The sequence below is a fragment of the Felis catus genome, chromosome D4, assembly GCF_018350175.1.
Source record: "Felis catus isolate Fca126 chromosome D4, F.catus_Fca126_mat1.0, whole genome shotgun sequence".
NCBI classification, from domain to species: Eukaryota; Metazoa; Chordata; class Mammalia; order Carnivora; family Felidae; genus Felis; species Felis catus.
This window is the reverse complement of record NC_058380.1, coordinates 20218153-20232315: the sequence shown is the minus strand read 5'-3', so window position 1 is coordinate 20232315 and position 14163 is coordinate 20218153. Positions and strand designations below refer to the sequence as shown.

The window sequence follows — 14163 nt, the reverse complement described above, 5'->3', positions numbered from 1 at the left end:
TACTAATTCAAAGGGATAGATTCACCCCTATATTTTAGTAGCATTATTTACAATAGCCAAGATATAGAAGCAGCCCAAGTGTCCATCAACTGACAAATAAAGAAGATGTGGTAAATATATACAATGCAATATGATTCAACCATGGATGGAACTAGAGAGTGTAATGCTAAGCAAAATAAATAAGAGAAAGACAAATCCCATATGATTTCACTCATATGTGGAATTTAAGAAACAAAACAAATGAGCAAAAGAAAAAAGGGAGAGAGAGGGAGAGGGGGAGAGAGAAATACACACCAAGAAACAGACTCTTAACCACAGAGAGCAAACTGATGGTTAACAGAGGGGAAGTCGGTGGGGAATGGGTAAAAAAGGTGATGGGGATTAAGGAGTTCACTTGTCACAATGAGTACTGGGTGATGTATGGAATTGTTGACTCACTATATTGTACATGTGAAACTCATACTGTATGTTAAATATATTGGAATTTAAAAACTCTTTTTTAAATAAAAAAAGGTTAAAAGAATATCACATATTGCCTGGCACATAGTAAGAGCGGAATATATACAAACTTTTATCATTAAAAAAAGAAGAAAAAAAAAGAATGGTCTCAAAAAGTAGGCCTTCAAAGAATGGGGTTTCTGTACTGTTGGTGATGACTAATTCTAATAATCAAAGGAAAACCCAATTGCCTCCACACAATTGGATCTGGGATCTATGTCTATAACCCCAAGGTTCCCTGGGAAGCCTCTCAATACTCCCATGTCCAATAGTAACAGTTAATTAGTATCTACAGCAACTTAAAAAATGCTACCACTGAGCAGAAATTAAGTAAATTAAGTAAAAAAAAAGTAAAAAAATAATAATAACCACTTTTTCCTCCAGTCTAGTGTCTTCTCAAGTTCATTCATTCTTCTCAAATTTATTAAGAGAACATAGTGTCTATAATTCTATCCTCATCTCTCTCACCTCTCTCTTACACTCACTGTTCTAAACCCTGGGTATTTTTCTTATAGCTGTCTTCTAGTTTACAATTTTCTCTTCAGTTGGGTCTAATTGGATATTTAACCTGTGAAATGAATTTTAATTTCAAATTTTCCAATTTTTTTTTCATTTCTAGAAGTTCAATTTTATTTTTTTCCTCAAACCTGCCTTAGCATCATTTTGCTTGTTTTTTTCTTATGTTTCCTGGTCTTTCTTCTTTGTTAGCCATCTAAAACATACTAATTATATAGCTTCACATTATTTTATCTCAAAATTTGACCTGCGAAACATTTTTTGTCTATTCACCCTAACTCATGATGGAATGTTCTTAAATATTTTTAGGGTAAGTTCACCTTAAGTAGAAATATTTTTTCTTGTAGCCTGGTTTATGGGAAAATATAACATCCATTTCTTCCTGGCATTCTAAGGTAAGGACTACTTTTAGTTAATTTATTAGTTTGGTAGTATGGAAAAGCATAGGTTTAACCCATATGTAACACACACACACACACACACACACACACACACACACACACTTGGAGTCTAACAGGCTTCTCCATCATTAAGTGAAATGTACTTTAGTTTTGGATGTAGATCAGCTCATCCTAAAGGTCTGATTTCCACTGCATGTTTCAATGAGTGACACTCTTGCCAACTGCCAGAGCAAAGCCCACTCACAGTCTAGCAGATAAGATAAATAAGTACAGTATAATGAAGTCAATATTACTACAGAATTACCATTTTCAGATAGTTATTTCATTATGATCAAAGTGGGGGCTAAAAATAGTATATCAGGCAGGAAGAAGAGCAAATTCAAAGGCACAAAGGAATGCAAGCCTGACATTCTTTGGAAACAGAAGAATAAAGGACAAGTGGAAGACCAAAGATGTGAGGTGGATGTGTTGACTTGTACATAAGGGTGGACAGATCAGCTACAGTGATCTTATAAAAAGCCTCCTCTTAACACACTGGAAGAAATTCTCATTAGGTTACATATCTAGTTTTGATATAAAAATTTGTTTCCTCCAGTAGAAATATGAAATTATTACATATTAAAAGCTGCTTGCTGATTGACTCAATTATTTCAAACATGGGGGACATATATAATTAATAAACTTTTATAGTAAAAATTATTTCCTGGTTTAATACGTATTCTTCTTTAGGTTCTTGGGGGGAAAGGGAGAAGCTGAGCAGGGTTTTTCTCTGGGCTACTGCCCAAGAAAGGGGTTGAAGAGGAAAAACGGGTTGTTAAAGAGGGCTGGACATAAGCCCAGCCCAGTCAACATGAACACAGAGCGTAAGACAAGAGGGAATAAAAACACCTGCTAAGGCATACTGCCAACTATGCTTTTCAGAAGACAGAAGAATTGGTCAAGTCTTGTGCTTTTGAGGAACGGACACTAGACATATATGCATACTGGAGTTGTAAATTATATGAATTTGATACTTTTTCCTAAAGAAAGTCCTGGACTATATATATATATATATATATATATATATATATATATATATATATATATATATATATATAGTTGCCCTAACAGAAATAGAATCAATAAGATTCTGTGACTATGTGAACCAAGGGTTTCTAAATCTGTCTGTACTATCAAAATTATCTAGGGACAGTTTGAAAATCTGCAAGTGCCTGAAGCCTACCCTAGACACTAGAATTCCCTCACCCTGTTTTTAAGCTCCCTAACTGATCTCTGGGTAGCTAACTAATCATCAGACCAGCACTTCAAAAACGGCAGATAAAATGTTCCTTGATTATAATTTCTATTCAGTTTAAAATTGTTTATCAATTCGCTTTACCTTAAAAATGCCATACCTTGTTTTAAAAATTAACTTACATTTAATTCTTAGAGTTATTCTTCTAGGTATTAAAAAATGTTTACTTTGTATTTTCTCAAAGTTTTATCTCATTTTTTTCTTATGGTAAAATTTTACATGACAAAGAGAGAATTATAAATCAATAGGGGAAAGGTTATTACTCAACAATACTTGATAATTAATTAGCCAGCTGGAAAAAAAAAGTTAGACCTTCTCCTCATGCCTTACCCCAAAATAAATTCCAGGACAGTCAACATTACAAATAAAGAAAATTAAATAAAAACATTAAATATTTGTTTAATCCCAGAATTGGAAGAGATCTTATTTTTAAGTTTACTTATTTATTTTGAAAGAGAGAGCGAAAGAAAACAAGCGAGTGTGGGGGTAGGGCAGAGAAAGAGAGAGGGAAAGAGAGAGAATCCCAAGGAAGATCCACACTGTCAGCTCAGAGCCCATCATGGGGTTGGAACTCACAAAACTGTGAGATCATGACCTGAACTAAAATTGAGAATCAGTGACTTAACTGAGATACCCAGGCACCCCTGGAAGAGATCTTTTTAAGTCTGATACAAAACCTAAAAGACGTTAAAAAGTAATATTGATATATTAGGAAATATAAAACAGAACATTTCTAAACAGTGGGCAAAAGTCATTTTCAAAATGGTAAAAGGGGGGGTAGGGTGCCTGGGTGGCTCAGTTGGTTAAGTGTCAGACTCTTGATCTCAGGGTCGTGAGTTTAAGCCCCACACTGGGTTCTCTGCTAGGCGTGAAGCCTACTAAAAAAATAATTAAAGTAAATAAAAATAAAATGGTAAAAGGGATATATAGATGTGCCTAAAATGTTCCTAAAACCAGAAAGTTAAAGGCAACCCAATTAAAAAAAAAATGGGGAAAATGTGACAAACAACAGTTCTCACAAAAAGGGAAATAAAAACACCATGTAATAGTATGAGTAGCAGGGTGCCTGGGTGGCTCAGTCGGTTAAGCATCTAACTCTTGATTTTGACTCAGGTCATGATCTCAGAGTTTGTGAGATCAAGCTCCATGTTGGGCTCTGTGCTGACAATCCAGAGCCTACTTGGAATTCTCTCTCTCTCCCTCCCTCTCTGCCCTTCCCTCACTCATGCAGCATTTTCTTTCTCAAAATAATCAACTTAAAAAAAAAGTATGAGAAGATATTAAACTCCTTTCCTAATAACATAAATGCACACGAAAACATATACACAAAATCATATAAGTGCACATAAGAAATATGTATAACCTTTAACCTCCTGAAACTGATGGATCAGTTTGATAATACAAAGTTTCATAGGAGTATGAGGAAAATGAATCCTTCACACATTCCTTATAAGATAGCACAGCCTCCATGACACAGCCCCCATGGAGTGCAATTTTGCTTTATCTACCAGAATTTTAACAATACATACTGAGACCTAGAGATTCCATATCTAAGAAATTTTACTTCGGCTATAGTCACAAGAATGGAAAATAATATATATACTATAATATTCACTGTAGTATTAACAAAATTTAGAAACAACCCAAATACTGATCAAGAGGGAATATGATAACATAATGCTGCCAATAAAAAGAATGAGGGAGGGGCACCTAGGTGGCTCAGTTGGTTAAGCAAACGACTTCAGCTCATGTCATGATCTGTCAGTCCGTGGGTTGGAGCCCCACATCGGGCTCTGTACTGACAGTTCAGAGCCTGAAGCCTGCTTCAGATTCTGTATGTGTGTGACTCTCTCTCTGCCCCTCTCCCACTCACACTGTGTCTCTTAAAAATAAATAAACTTTAAAAAACATCAAAAGAAAAAAGAATGAGGTAGCCCTATATTAAGATATAGAATATACCAATTATGTAAAAAAATTATATTTTTTATTATAAACCTTTTCTTTTGAATTTTGTATTGTATGAATATATAACTTATTCAAAAATTTACAGATGCAATTTTATGACACTTCTTTCCAATATATATGCAGCCCAACGGTAAATGGAAGAAGTATTATAAAAATTACAGTAATGGCATTACGGTGATCAGATTATGGATTTCTACTTTTAAAAGCTGTCTTTGATGTTTTATATATTTACAAAAATATACAGAGGGAATAATAAACTTTTTAAAAAGTATTCCTGTTCATTAGAGACTGTAAAATTCTGAAGCATAGATAAAATAAAGTGTGTGTATATGTATATATATATACATATATATATGTATATATGTGTGTGTGTGTGTGTGTGTGTATATATATATATATATATATATATATATATATATATATGACAGTTCCCTTCCCTCCACCAAATAACTACTGTTAATATTTTGGTGTGTTTCTATTTCTGTATGCGCTTGTAAGCCTGTGAATGTGTTCATGATATGTAAAAATCAACATACACACAAACATATGTACATTTTAGAAGAGATAGTTGTGGTAAATTCTTTACTATACTGGCTTTTATACTTTGAAAGATTTTATACTTTGTGTAAATGATGGTAGCTTCATAAAATAAAATACAATACAGCAATTACAATGAGGGTTCTTTTTTAAGTTTATTTATTTATTTTGAGAGAGAGAGAGAGTTAGCACGAGCAGGAGAGGGGCAGAAAGAGAGGGAGAGAGAGAATCCCAAGGAGGCCCCACGTTGTCAGCACTGAGTCCTACACAGGGCTCAGTCCCACAACCTGTGAGATCATGACCTGAGTCCAAATCAACAGTCGACACTTAACCAACTGAACCGTCCGCACTCCTAAAATGAGGGTTCTGACTTTCATACATTTCATCTTTACATGTTTATTTTGGAGGTGTAATTAGCTGACACTACTAACAAATACATGCTCCAACTGTTAAGTTTTAAGGAATACTCTTGACCAACACATTTGAAGTCTCTTAAAAACAGCAGAATCTAGACATACTCTTAAAGAAATAATAAAATTAAATATACTAATATATTGCTACCACTAAAGATGTACACTTTTAATAATCTAGTCTTTGTCCTAACCACCTAGTAAAAGGAATCCTGCAAAACAAGTGCTGTTAGGAATCAAGGGGTGCTTTACTTCATGGCCATCAGCAGGATAAGGGTTAATTTAGAATCGCTGCATTACCATCTCCCCATTTTATGGTCACATTTTGGGTAGAGGAGTAAAACAGTGTTTCTTAAGGCTTTACAGTGGTATGGAAAAGAAATCAATTATACTGAAATCAATTAATTTTGAAAATTGTATCTGTGCCGACCCAAAAATACAAACCAAAATGGGGGAAATAAACATTATCAAGTAATTTATAATTCCATTATAACTTCCAGAGAAGACATTGCTTCAACATATGAATTCCACTTTCACACACTGAATTAGATTTAGTATATTTTCCTTAGTATTGAGTTTGTATTCACTTGATAAAGAATATATGTATTTTCTTTCCATCTTAAAAACCCAGTGACAAATTTTGTTCCCAAATGGGATCCTGGAAAACAATGGTTTACATAAAATTTATAGACTATAGGCCTTGACTTGTAAAGCTTTTTAAAAGTCCCCAATGGGGGCGCCTGGGTGGCGCAGTCGGTTAAGCGTCCGACTTCAGCCAGGTCACGATCTCCCGGTCCGTGAGTTCGAGCCCCGCGTCGGGCTCTGGGCTGATGGCTCAGAGCCTGGATCCTGTTTCCGATTCTGTGTCTCCCTCTCTCTCTGCCCCTCCCCCGTTCATGCTCTGTCTCTGTCCCAAAAATAAATAAACGTTGAAAAAAAAAAATTAAAAGTCCCCAATGTTGTTTATTCTTAATTCCAACCCTTCTTCAGGTGTGCCATTTTCCTCTGAGCTTTTATGCCTTTAGACACTTGAAATCAGACATTAAAACTCACATTGAATAAGCTTTCCCAGTTACATCCCCTTCACACCTCCTACAACCTAATGCCATTTGCTAGTGTCAGTTCTGCCCTTCTGCACTGAAAAATACTCAAGGTTAGGGATAATTTATACTTCATAATGTTTTTACATCTTCCCATAGTGCCCACTTCATTGATCTACACACAGTAAGCACCCACTGAATGTATTCAGTGATTGTTTCAAGGATCCTACAAATGCTTGAGTTTACAGCACACACATGAATTACTACAGGACAGAATTTAATATCTCCATCCTCTTTGCAGGGAGATCAAAACAGGTGTTCAAAAACCCTGCTAAAGTGCTCAGTCTCTTTTATCATAATTCCTTTTAACAACTGTGTTCCAGTACTAAAATTATTTGATTTTTGCCAAGATCTTATTTGGAGAAGTCGTTCGATTCAATCCCATTTCATCAAACCATATTGTCCTCTTCCAACATGATTGTTCTTTCCTCTTACACCAAATTGGGTTGTTCACGATAAGCTGAGTTGTATTAACAAGTTAACCCTTAAACCTCAGTGGTTTAATGCAACAAGTGTTTATTTCTCACTCATGGTATGTTGGGGGTGAAAGTCAGCTCTACAAGGTCGCACAGGGGTTTAGACATATGGAGGTTCCGCTATCTCAATGCCAGATAGGAAAAGACAGAGCTAGGGGGTTCTCATAAAGGAGCTGACACAAGAGGACAGGGAAATCAGGAGCATGTGGACAGTCAACAAGCAGTGATGGTCTCTGCCTGGCAGGGTCACTAGAGGATTCCAGCCATAGTGTGTGCCATTCCCTTCACAATTATTCCTAAATTGGTCCTAAATTTTTTTTTAATTCCAAACCACTAATTCATGTTATTCAACTCTTAATCCTCAGAAACAACCCGTTTTAATATTTTTCTTTTTATGCTTCACGTCTCACCTAGACATTGCGCTTGCCTAATTCATTCTTCCTTTCCCTCTCAGAAACATGTTCTTTGTTGCTCCAGTGGTATCATTTCCCAGGATCTTTTTAGAAGCATCACAATCATACTCAGAAAAGAAACACTCTTTACCCTTTGCTTTTCCTCTTCCTGTTAGGATGTTGCCTTTAATGGGTTCTGCCTCACCTTCACCTTGATCTCCTCCTTTTTCTTACTCTACGATGGGATGTGATACTGCATGGACTCCTCCTTCCCTCTGCTAATCATCTCCCTCTGTCCTTTGAACACATTGGTTCTTAGTTGTGGCTACCTGTCAGAATCACCTGGCCAGCTTTTAAAAATGACTGATGTGGGGCACCCAAGTGGCTCAGTCAGTGAAGCGTCTGACTTGGGCTCACAGTTTGTGTGGGTTCAAGCTCCACATCAGGCTCTGTGCTGACAGCTCAGAGCCTGGAGCCTTCTTCAGATTCTGTGTCTCCCTCTATCTCTGCCTCTCCCCTTCTCGCTCTCTCTCTCAAAAATAAACAAACATTAAAAAAAATTTTTTTAATGACTGATTCAGGTTCCAAGTTTTGAAGCCCAGGAGAAGCTCAGACTTCTGTTATATGATGCAGTCTTAGAAAAGGCTTCACCAAGGAAGTGCCACTAAAAATCGAACGTGATGATGAGCAGGAGTTGACCACGTAAGGAGGGAGTATCCCAGTGATAAAAATCAAGGGAGCTCCCCGCAAATAGAGCACAGACAGAGTCAGGTCTGTGTGTTAAAAAATGATCACTCTGGGGCCTGCATGGGGCACAGACTGGAAGGGTAAGACGCAGGCCTGGAGAGCAAAGGGCATTGACAGGATGGTCTTAGCAAAAGGTGGGCACATCCCTCTGTTGCCTATTTATTCAACATTACTAATTGCTAATTTGTGTGCTCACATATACACAGAATTGTATCAGCTCGAAATGTGTTCAGGTCCAAACAGCAAAATCACCTGATTTTTTGTGGCTTAAACAAATAAAAGTTAAGTTTTATCATACACAAGTTTTTTTGTTTGTTTGTTTGTTTTTTGTAATGCTTGGGATCCACCTAAACCAACTGAGTTAGCCTGTCTGGGAGGTGTGGCTGCCCACAGCAATCATCTGCTCACTAACGTAGTAGTTGTCTTCTTCACTTCCTTGTCTCGTTCCCTCATAGTACCTCCTGGGATGACTTCCCAAATAACTGGACCCAAATCTTTCAGCGTCTTCTTTGAAAAATGGGATGAATAACAGTGCCCAATACATACAATTGTTGAAAGGATTAAGTGACTGAATACAAGTGAAGCGTGTGTGATTTGCAAATGCCCTTCCCTCTTCCTAGCACACCCTGGTCCCTACTTCAGCGGGACTAGCTCCTTCTCCTACTTTTTTTTAAACCTTATTTAATCTGAGAGAGAGAGAGAGTGAGCAAGTGAGGGGCAGAGACAGAAGGAGAGGGAGAGGGAGAGAATCCCAAGCAGGCTCCACTCTGTCAGCACAAAGCCCGACATGGGGATCAAACTCTCATCCATGAGATCATGACCTGGGCTGAAACCAAGAGTCAGTCACTTAACCAACTGAGCCACCCAGGTGCCCATCTCCTATTTTTCATCTTAGCTGAAAAGTCACCTCCTCAAAGACAACTTTATATTACCTTAAAGTGCTCTCTGTGGGTCTCTCTGATACTTTTTTTTCTTTTTCTCTTTCAAAGTACTCAAGGTAATTATAATCCCGTTTACTTTTTTTTTTTTTTAATCTGTCCCCTCCTACTTTGGGAGGGGTACTCTTTTTCCCCCACAACTCACTGGTGTAGCACAATGTCTGACACATCATAGGGGTCCAGTGCATATTTGTTAAATGAACGACTGTCTCCCATCCAGCTACATGACCTTAAAGGATTTTGAAAACACACTATAGCATCTCTAAGACTCTGAGTAAAGAGTAAATTTGGGAAAAATTAAAAGTTAGAAAGCCATCATTGAAGGAAGAATAATCGCACCCAAAAAGGTCCATGCCCTAAATCCTGGAATCTGTTAATATGTTACTTTACATAGCAAACGAGACATTGCCGATGTAATCAGGTAACGGAACTTAAGGAGAGTAGCCTGGATTATCCATGTGTGTTCAATCTAATCAAGTGAGACCTTAAAAACCAACAATACTCTCCAGCTGGTCACAGAAAAGGAAATTCGATTTATAGAATGAGAGAGACCTGATCGACCATTGCTCTCCAACGGAAGCCACCTGGAAAGCAAGGAGCCTCTGATGGAGAGGCCGGTCCCTGGTTGACAGTCAGCAAGGAAACCAGCACCTCAATGCTACAGCCACGGGACACTGAACTCAGCCAGCGACTTGAGTAAGCTTGGAGACAGACTTGTTCTCAGAGCTTCCAAAAAACAAGTTTAGCCTTGTGAGACTCTAAGCAAGGGGCCCACTTAGGCCACGCTGTGAGGTAGCTCAACTGTGTGGGAATAAACGGGCATTGTCTAAAGCTTCTAAGTTTGTGAAAACCTGTTAACGCAGTAGTGGAAAATTACACCACCTAACCCCACAACTCTCCCTTGATGAGAGACAGCTAAAAAAGACAAAGACAACTAGAGGCCCACGATTAGAGAGTAACCACAGAGATCCAAGGAGACCCCTACAGTAAAGCAACAGTGTTCTCTAAAAAACAAACTCCAGACAAAAACACGTTTGGGGGTGGGGGTGGGAACACCTGGGTGGCTGATTTGGTTGAGCATCCAACTTTAGCTCAGGTCATGATCTCACACTTTGTGGGTTCAAGCCCTGCGTCGGGCTCTGTGCCGACAGTGTGGAGCCTGCTTTGGATACTCTCTCTCCCTCTGTCTCTGCCCTTCCCTGTCTCTGTCTCTCTCTCTCTCTCTCAAACACTTAAAAACCACTTTTAGGGGAGAAGTGTTGCCATATGAAGAGTATACACTATTTAAGACATTTTTAGTGCAAATATATTAAAATCTGAAAAAGACAACCTTAAAATTGTTCATATATAATGTTTCTGCATTTGTGCACCCTCACATGCATACTTCATATCTGGGGATACTTTGATGTTTGTTTATTTATTTTTATTTTTGAGAGAGAGAGAGAGAGTGCAAGCAGGAAAGGGGCAGAGAGAGGGGGAGACACAGAATCTAAAGCAGGCTCCCGGTTCTGAGCTGTCAGCACAGAGCCCGATGTGGGGCTCGAACCCATGAACCATGAGATCATGACCTGAGCTGAAATTGGATGCTTAACCAACTAAGCCACCCATGTACCCCCAATTTGGGGATACTTTGATTCAGAGAAATGGGGTGTTAAGTTTCAGAGAACTATGAGATTATGACCTGAGCTGAAACCAAGAGTCAGACTGAGCCACCCAGGTGCAACCCCAAAAGTGGCTTTTAAAGCAAGACTAGTTTGGGGGGGGGGGTTGTGTTTCACATTAAATAGTAATATGTGTCCTAGTTGGCTAGGGTTACCACAACAAAATGCCACAGACTGGGTGACTGAAATAGACATTTACTTTTTCACAGTGCTGTAGTCTAAAACTCTAAGATAAAGGCGTCAACAGGTTTAGTTTCTCCTGGGGCCTCTCTCATTGGCTTGCAGATGGTAGACTTCTTACTGTGTCCTCATGCGGTCTCTATTCTGTGTGCATAGAATGAGTTTTTTTCTCTGGCATCTCTTCCTCTTCTTATAAAGACACCAGTACTATTGGACTAGGTCTCCATCCATACAACCTTATTTAACTTTAAATTATCTTCTCAAAAGACCTATCTCCAAATACAGTCACAGTGAGAGTGAAGGCTTCAATATACGACTTTCAGGGTGGTGAGGATACAATTTAGTTCATAGCACATGGAGAACTGGTATTAGTTACTTACGGAAAAGCAGAGCTAAAATGGAAATTAGATTCTGCCTTCCCAGGCAGGAACTTCCCTTCTGTTTCCTGCAATGTTGGATGACTTTCTAGACAGCCAAGGGCCAGGGGGCACATCTCATCAAAGCTCAGCTATAGAGAATGGGTAAATGAGGCTGTTGAGACTTCACAGAAAGGAATTCATACGGATGGCAGCGTGAGAAGCTAGATCAGAGAGAATTTCTCTATCTTGCAGAAGAATTTTCAGTCATATCTCTAAGCCACATGAACCCCACTTCCTTTTTGATAGAATCTCAAAGGTGTTTAGAAGCTTGTCATGAATACTGTTTGTCTTGACGTCAGCAAAACATTTTAGAAGGACCCTGTGATTGTAACTTTGTGATGGATGAGAACACTCAAACACACTCCCTGACAGGGTCAAGCCCCAGTCACACCTCTAGTTCAGTGCTAGAGAGTTCATTCCTTGATTCTGTCGTTTTTGGAACTTGCTATCCCTTATTTGGATAAAGATGAAAAACACAGGTATAAAACTTTCAACAGCATAACATTGGGAGAGAGAAGCGACGTGCTGAATGAAAGTTTCAAGATCCCAAGAGAACCTGACAGGATGGAATGTTTGAACAAAGCCAACACAATTAAATCTGACCACAAAATGAAAGGTTCCACACTTTACAAAGGAAATTGTAGGGACAGAGTTGAGTAAACTGTATCTACCCAGCAGGGGGGAAATTGTGCTGAAATTGGGAACCATGGAAACAAAGACATGCCAGAAGTAAGGCCCTCTACAGAAGCCTTCTGATGAGAAATGACACAAGGCAAAAACCTAATGGATGGAGCTCAAGTCAAAATTCCTGATGATGTGCTTCCCCCATCTCCACCCTTCTCTCAGTTCCTTGACTTCTGGTAAAGGGAACCATCAATAATCGCATTTGCATCTATTTAAAGCAAACCAACACCAAGACTGAACCAACACCAAGATCAGCCTACGCCTCACACCATGCATTCCAGATTGAACTCGAAGTATCTGAGCCCAAGCATGCTGGACTGTCACACACTCACATTTGGTAGAGACTGTGGAAACTCAGGTCTTTCCCATGTGTTCTGAGTTACCACCTCTCACTTCTCTGTCCAAATGCCAAGCCCCATTCAAACTAAACTGCTTGCAATTGTTCACACTTTTTCCGGTCTCTCCCACCTCTAGGTCTTTGCTCATGCTGCTGCTTCTCGCTGGAACACACTCCTCCCATCTCCTCTGAAATCCTACCCTCCTTTGCAGGTAACACTGCAAATGCTGCTCTTGATGCAAATTCATGATATCTTTCCAGATGTCTCCTCTTACAATTCCAAGTAGCTTCCGTCTTTTTTCACTTGTGAACCTTTACAGCAATTAGATATGCTTCTTTATGACATTCATGATCATCTTTCCTGTGGGGGAAGTTTTTCTCAACAGTGAGGCCCAGTCTTCCTCCTGCTGCTCACACAAGAAAGGACTGCGTTTCTCTGCCTCACTTGGCAGTCACATTCTCCTCTTATTCTGCTCCCTTGTCACCACAAGACTGGCAAACCATGGCTCATCCATCAAGGCCTGAAAACACTGGTCTTCTCTTCCGTGAAGCTTTGTGAATCCCAAACAAAGATGATCATCAATCCCTTGTATCAGAATGTGACCTCACACATACTATTAGACTTACGTTTATAATACTGCAACTGCATTATTTCCTCAATTACAAAACCACGTTTTTAAAAACACCACTTATAAATAGTATATAAAATCAAAGTGATAAAACAATTGAAAACAGGCATCTTATGGGGCTCCTGGGTTGTTCAGTTGGTTGAGTGTCTGACTCTTGATTTCGTCTCAGGTCATGATCCCAGAATCATGGGACCGAGCCCCACGTTGGACTCCTAAGTGTGGAGGCGGCTCGGGATTCTCTCTTTCCCCTTCTGCCCCTCTTCCCTGCTCATGCTCTCTCTCCAAAAAGTAAAAAATGCTTAAAAAATACATGCATCTTATGGTTAAACAATGTAATAATTATTAACTTCTATGTCTCATCCAATGGATCGGCAGGTCCTCAGCTCGCACCAGAATCATGCCTCATTCACATTCCCAGGGTCTGCCCGTTGGCTAGTGTATGGTACTGGCTCAAGAAATATTTGCTGAGTGAATGAATGAACTGGACAAGTTTTACCTGGCCATCAATGTAACAAGGGTCAACACTCTGGTCTGGCTGCTATGAAATCTTCCTTAATATCAGACTGCCTCACATTAGGATGTTCAAATACTAGAAAGCAATAATCACAGAAAAATTCAATCACATCTGGAACACGGTATCCAAGATTTTAGTTGTGTTAAGTATTTTAAAGGACACGTTGATCATCCAAGATGACCAGGATGGTGTTAAGCCCAGAAACACACAAGTCAAGGCTGAAAGAACTGGGTAGAGGTAGCCTGCAAAAGAGAAGCAAGTGTAAAACATGATAGCTATCTTCACACATCTAAAGGCCTGTCTTCGTAGGTGTAAAAAGGCCTGCTGTGTGGAGCTCTAGAGAAGCAAAGACCAATATGATGACACTTCCAGGAATAGATTTGATTCTCTCTACAAAATGCCATTACAAACCACCGCTATAAAGCAAGGACCAGGTTGTCATGTGATACACTGAGCATATCATCT

General features: G+C 39.0%; 1 long non-coding RNA gene across 2 annotated transcripts in view; it reads right to left on the bottom strand.

Annotated features, from left to right (window-relative positions):
• The window catches only part of LOC123381495, a 656019-nt gene that overhangs the window by 411459 nt on the left and 230397 nt on the right, over positions 1 to 14163 (bottom strand). The gene's annotated exons all lie outside the window — the stretch shown is intronic.